This window comes from Euprymna scolopes, chromosome 25 (assembly GCF_053919585.1).
Source record: "Euprymna scolopes isolate OS-2025 chromosome 25, ASM5391958v1, whole genome shotgun sequence".
Lineage (NCBI taxonomy): Eukaryota > Metazoa > Mollusca > Cephalopoda > Sepiida > Sepiolidae > Euprymna > Euprymna scolopes.
Window position 1 is genome coordinate 35,890,338 of NC_136506.1, and position 7,038 is coordinate 35,897,375.

The window sequence follows — 7,038 nt, forward strand, 5'->3', positions numbered from 1 at the left end:
TTCGTCAGGTTTATGCATAAGCCTGACGAATCCTAGCGTGGATGAAACGCAGAATGTTCTGTGTAGCTTAATTGCCATATATATTTTTTATAACTTACTACCTAGCTCTACCTATTTATTGAGCACTGTTCAAGTAAATACTTAAAGATTACGCCGAAAATTATACTTTCGTATATTAATATATGTGATTAAATGAAGTAGTCATATATATACATATATGTAAGTATATATGTATGTATGTATGTATGTATGTATGTATATTTATGTCAGGTCATGTCATGTGCTACTGGTACCATGTAACCCAGTACTACCTGCCTCATGGTCGGGTCACTGGCGACTAAACTGGTTCCCACACCAGACTTGTTTGGTGAGGAGGGCGACTAGTCTCCCTGAAGGATTAAAAGCAAGACCTTCCAAAGGGCGAATGAACTCTTTTTCTGGGTCAACGGCCAACTAACACCGTGTATATTTGTGTGTGTGTATATGTGTATTGGGTTGGAGAGGGCTCCCGTAAGCCGTGGTGAAGGCAACCTTTCTAGGAGAAGCAAATCTCTGATTTTAAAAACCATAAAGTGGAAGACCATTACCCGCATTAAGCTGGTCTGCAGTTTAATTTGTTGCTGGCTATCTTGCTCTTGCTTGTTGCTGGATCTCAACATTTTGAACCGAGAGAGAGACTTAGCTGTCGTACAAAGCTAAGACTCTGTAACATCATATTTGTATAGATACTCCCTCAGGCATTCGGGCTCATGGATTTTAAATGTCTGAGGGAGTGGCACTCGTCTGGCAAGACATTGCAATCATCATGTATGTATATTAAGTAATGGCAATATTCGAAAACGAATTTGCTGCCGTCATGTATGTATATACTAGCAGGCTGGCCGGCATTGCCAGGCATACTATAACACAGTTAATTGGTCAACGAGGTGGGGAGATTAATGTTCTTCATTTATTTAAAGATGGTAAGTAATTATTTCGCACAACTTTTGTGAGTTGATGATATCTCAAATGAAAAGAGATGCTAAATCATTCATCCATTCTAACCCGAAAATTTAAAAAAAAACTTTTTTGCAGAGGGACATTAACCTATGGTCGATAATTAGGACTAACTATGATTTAAAAAAAAAACATAAAAAGTACACAAATAAAACGAAGATAGATAAATTTAAAAACGAAGAAAGAATGCAAAGAATGTTATTAGAAAATAAATATAGCAAACGGAAGTTTAAATGAATTCATTTTATTGCATTCAAATCTCGTAAGGCGTAAAAACATTTTTAAGTGTAATCGCTTACATGCCTCCGTGTAAGGGCAAAGTTTGACACAAGGTTAGTTTTTACTGTGGATATTATGACCTTCCCAGGTAAGCACTCTGGATTGTAACTGTAAACATGTTAAATATACTTAAATGACGACTTTTGTAAGTCTATAATATACGCCACACATACATATTCGCTTAATAACAGTTCTTTTTGTTTTTTTTTTACTCTTGTTAGTTTGAAGAGATCAAGGGGCTCCTTCCTGGGGCTAACACTTGATTCTATTATAATTTAAATTTATATCCGAGGGCTATTTTAAGAATAGACAATGTTCCCTTTATGGCGGCTATCTGTATTTCCTTACAGCTTGGTTTTCCAGGGATTGCTTCTAAGTATTTTTGAAGGTTCTTTTTTATTAGGCCAGTTGCTCCTGTCACAACTGGTATAATGTTTATTTCTTTCAGAGACCATGTTGTTTTTAGATCATTTTTAGGTCCTGATATTTTGTTATCTTTTCCCGTTCTGCTCTATAAAGTCCAAAGTTCTTTGGAACTGTGACATCGATAATGAGTGCAGTCCTTTCGGGCTTGTTCCATATTACTATATCCGACTTGATGGCCTTGTCTTTTATGTATCTGCCTGCCTGTAAGTCTTTGTTGTAGAACACTGTCACTTTTCCATTTGATGTTATCGGTGGTGAATCATGTTCCCAGATGTTCGACGACCTATCTTGTTCCATCTCTCCACAGATCTTCCAATGTAAGTATCTACATACTTTGTTGTGGCGAGCAGTGTAATGACCATCGGCTAGAAGGATCTTGCATCCAGACATTAGGTGGCTTGGGCTTTAAACAGCTGAGTGTCAGAATCTGCATTGGTCGGTTTTTTGTAGACCAGCCATTGTAGCTAGACAGATGAGTACTTACAGCTGAGATCGAAACTCGATCCACTACGTTATTGGAACAAAAGAATAAATAAAAATCTTACTGTTTATATAAATAATACCAGCTGCCGGGTGGTGCTCTGTTCGCCTTATGTCCAAGAGTTAAGCGTTATCTCTAATATTTGGTCCATGTTCGCAAACAAAAATGTAATTGAAAATTTACTGATGCGGCTAAAGTCCTTTATCTTTTACTAATTTTAAAATTAATTTTTCCCAAATCGAATTCTGTCCTTTCATAAACTAAAACCTTCTCCCTAAATATCGACGCTTTGTATTCGTGTTTTTTTTTTTTTTTTTTTTTTTTTTTAAGTTTTAAACCATAGATCAGAATAATTCCTTTCCTTTTTTAGTAGAATTGGGATAGATTCATTTATCAAAACATTGCTGTAACGTTTTCGTTAATCTTTTTCGTTACATTTTAACACGGACCCACGCGTTGCATGCAGAGACAGTCGCAAAGAAACACACAAAAAAGAAATTAAACTCTTTTTTTTATAGTTGAAATGAAAGGCATTTATTCATGGTACTTTCCAATAACGTATTGCATCTTTTTTTTAATCTCTTATATCGCCATGTAGTTAACAAAACTCTACTGCGACAAAAACGGGCTTTTTCTTATCCCACGTCGACACGTTTGTTTGTTCTATCGGCACGCGAGTTTTTTTTCTTTCCACTGATATGCTTGCAATTCAAGCAAACGGCACACCCAACCATATGTTGTTGTTGTTGTTGTTGTTGTTGTTGTTGTTGTTGTTGTTGTTCAAAGTTCGGATTGCATCTTCTAAACGTTCGTTTCACACTGACTCATGCTTCAAAATCCTTGGTCGCCCACGTGGTTCCTCACTGTCGCCGCATACGTGTTTTATCATCGCTTGACGCCCGCGTGTGGTCTCTTTTCTCTCTCCGCTTTTCTCTTTCTTCTCTTCCTCCGCTGTGACGTCAGCTCGCGCACCGGCTTCGACCTTCCTGTGGTGTATCTTGTCGAAACTCGGGAATGTTTCTGTCAAACTCGGAAATTTGGACGGAATTTCGAACGGAACCCTTTATTTACTTCACGGTGGTAGCATGCTCTTGTTCCGTCAGTCATAATTGGATAGAGGTTTTAAGTAATTCGCAATTATATTTTTCGGTCACCCACACTGGACAAGTGAACCTTCAACTTTTAGGAGAATGTCACTTTTGCAATTGATTTCTCCAAGTACTCTAACCACTGTGTTAGTACGAATTTTGGGGGCCTTAAACCTATATTTATTTCTAGCTGTAAATATCACTATATCTGTTTTCCCAATAAGAATATAAACTTGCGTTCATAGTTTTAAAATTAAATTAACGACTATATGACGTCACTAAAATTTCCTTCTCTTTAACAGCGCCAGCCCCCCTTCCTTTTTGAATTTCCAACATCAATTTTTCCGTTTCTCTTAAATAGAACTGCGTCACACTGTGCACGTGAAACTTTTTCAAATATTTTGTACTGGTATATTTTTTGGTTTATTAATCTCATTCACCCAGAGGAAGTCTCGAAATAAAGACGAAACGTTGGTGAACACATAATACGGTTTGTTCCTTTTTTATTTTCTCTATTATGTCGGAATACTATTTCCATTATTTTCATCATATATATATATGTATATATATATGTATATATATATATACATATTTTGTTTTACTTATTACTGTATATATTATCTATTATTTATGTTCGACTGAAAAATTCCTGAGTTCGACAAGATACACCTGAAGAAGGCCGGAAGTTAAATCGACTGAAACGTTGTGAAAATGACACTCACGATGAGAACAGTAGTCCGAAAAATCCAACTAATACGAATAAGGGAAATTGTAAGCAGCTGTTTTAGCTAGGCGAGTGTATGCTGTGAATGTTTGACTTGTTTTAAATAATTTATTTTGAACGTAAATAGGTCGCACATGAGTAAGCAAGGCCAAAATTAATAGATTTGGAATAATTTGCAAACTGTATTTCATTGAAACCAATTTACATCGCTTTTAGTAATGATTACCATGTGTGTGTGTGTGTGTGTGTGTGTGTGTGTGTGTGTGTGTGTGTGTGTGTGTGTGTAGATGTGTGCATGAAAGTTTGAGGAAATGTAATAAATAAAATGAATAGCGAACAATTAATAGATTGTTTTAGCTCCTCCCACACACCGAATGTTGCCCGCAGCCTTAAAACAATTAAACCATGTCAGGTGACGTCTTCGCAATCTTGGCCAATCAAAATTATCTCCGACTGAACCGACCCTTTTGATTGGCTTCTCGCTTTCCAATAATATTCTGTCATTCTATAATGAATCATGATTGTTAATACAATGCAATAACAGATGAGAAGGAATGTGTTTTTAATGATTTTTTTTACTGTTTTTCTTTTTTTTCTTCGTCTTTTTTTTTTAAAAATCTTTATTTCTTCTTCACTTCTATCCGACAGCCGGCATATTCGATGTTGCCCCGGAAAGAATGAGAACCTTTATGTATTCCTGCTCAAACTCTTGAACTACCAATTTAGTGTTTGTTTTTGTTTTGTTTTTTTTTTTTAATTCTTAAAGTGATAAATCAAATAAAATAAAACTTCTGGCGCGAACGCAGACAACGATATCATTGTCCCTATTTACTTTGCCTTCCCACGGGACAGAGTTAGACACCAGGGTCGTTTTTTAACGTGGAGAAAAGGTACAAAAATAAAAATTGTCTCAGTCGTGGAGGATTTCTCCTCCACCGAAAGAGAACAAGAAATGAAAGTGCAGCATCTGAAGAACAGATACTACACTTTGATCTTGGCCAAAAGGCCAAGAAACACTGTAGACGAAAAAGCAAAAAGAAAACTAATATAAAATTAACACCACCATTTCATCACTCATAAAATCGCACTCGAGAGAAGTTGAGCTTGATTTTTTTTTACTTGAAAGTCTCCATTTATCAAGACCGATGGCCAGTCGAGGATAAAGGTTAATGAATGGTAGTGTAGTAATCGTTAATATTGTAACTTGAGTAGAATTTGATTATTTATGGAGACGGCTAAATAAGAGCCTGTTTACATTGGATTTGAAGGCTACCATGTTGTATTCAACCGGGAAGTAAGCCAGCGGAACAGTGTTTCAAAGGGAGTCAGTTCTGGGAAAGAAGCTTTGTTCATGAAATTTGGTAGAATTTGATTATTTATGGAGACGGCCAAACAAGAACTTGTTTACATTGGATTTGAAGCCTATCATGTTATATTCAACGAGGAAGCAGGACAGCAAAACAGTGTTTCACAGGCGGGCATTTTTAAGAAAGAAGCTTTGTTCATGAAAGATCTAGGCATAGTTAGAGAGTGGTTGAAATCGTATATAGTGGTTGTAGCTAGTCGAGTGAAAGTTTGGAAAAGGAGGAACGATAGGTTGGAGTTCTATCGAGCACCTGCCATGAAAATTATGCCAGAGCAGAGACAGGTTCGCAATGTCTCTTTTGTGGGAAAGAGGTTGCATGGAAGAGAAAATTGGTTTAATATAGATTTTAGTCACCTTCCAGATCGATCACAGAAGAATGGAAAGTGAATCTTTGCTTGCGTGGTTAAGGTCTTATTTTCACACACGTCAGCTCGTCCTCCCCCAATAAAGGGGAGGGGACGACCCGTTAAGCCGTCTGCTCTTCTCTACGTCCAAATCAAACTCACTGTCCTTAGCTAACCTGATCACGTGACTCACACGCAGATCCGATCAGCTGACCCTCACTTCCGGTAAAACGTGTCTACAATATGATTTAACATTTTTCTTTCTTATTTTCGATCTACTTCCTAACATTATCCTTTATTATTAATTCCTAATTAATTCCTATTGTTTAGCAAGCCTACGAATTCAACTGCTTTCGGCGACCTTTTATTTCCTCTTAGTTTCAATTAAATATGTTTTGAACTCTATCAAGGCTGGATATGGGGCGCCAAGCAGCTCCTGCCCAGATATGGTAACATTACTCTATTTTCGGGCGTACCTGGCTCTTATACATATAGAGGATTGTGTCAGCAACAATATACCTATTAGAGTGATAACGTGATCCATCCATTTTTCCAGCGATCTTGGCAACATAGAGCTTAGTTTTCGATTGCATCCACAGACAAAACGTGACCACAAATATACATGAGATTCTCTCTTTTCACATTTCTGTATTTTGTCAAGTGAAACACGAACGAGAAATTTTAGGTTTTCCGTTTAGGGGTTAAAGCTAAGGTTAGCGTTTAAGGGTTGGAGTTTAGTGGTGTGGATAGAGTTTAGAGGTTAGGCTAAGTATTACTGTTTATGGCTACGGTTTTAAAAAACGTTAGAGGTAAGGATTACAGATTGTATTTAGAAATCAGCGTTAAGGTTAAGGTTAATTCACTCGCAATTTTGGCGATTAAATGCTATTTTTATCGAAAGAGTGGGACACGAACGAAAATTCTATTTTAAACAAAAGCGTGACAGATCAACAAAAATGGTACACAAACGAAAGTGCTTTTTCGAACGAAAGCATGACACACCAACGAAAATGCGTTTTCAAAGAAAAGTGTGGCACACCACTAAAAATGCATTTTCAAACGAAAGCGTGGCACACCAACGAAAATGCCTGTTTAAACGAAAACGTGCACACCAATGAAAGTGCTTTTAAAACGAAAGCGTGTCACAGCGACGAAAATGCTTTTTCAAATGGAAGCGTGTTACACCAACGAAAATTTTTTTCAAACGAAAGCGTGGCACACCAAATGGATATGTTTTTCACACGGAAGCGTGGCACACCAACGAAAATGCTTTTTCAATCGAAAACGTTGAACACTAACGAAAATGCTTTTTCAATCGAAAACGTGGCACACCA

The 7,038-nt window shown here is 37.0% G+C and overlaps 1 pseudogene; it reads right to left on the reverse strand.

Moving 5' to 3' along the window:
- Positions 1 to 4,879: 4,879 nt before the first annotated feature.
- On the reverse strand, positions 4,880 to 5,012 carry LOC145247620 (U2 spliceosomal RNA; annotated as a pseudogene).
- Between the last annotated feature and the right edge of the window lie 2,026 nt (positions 5,013 to 7,038).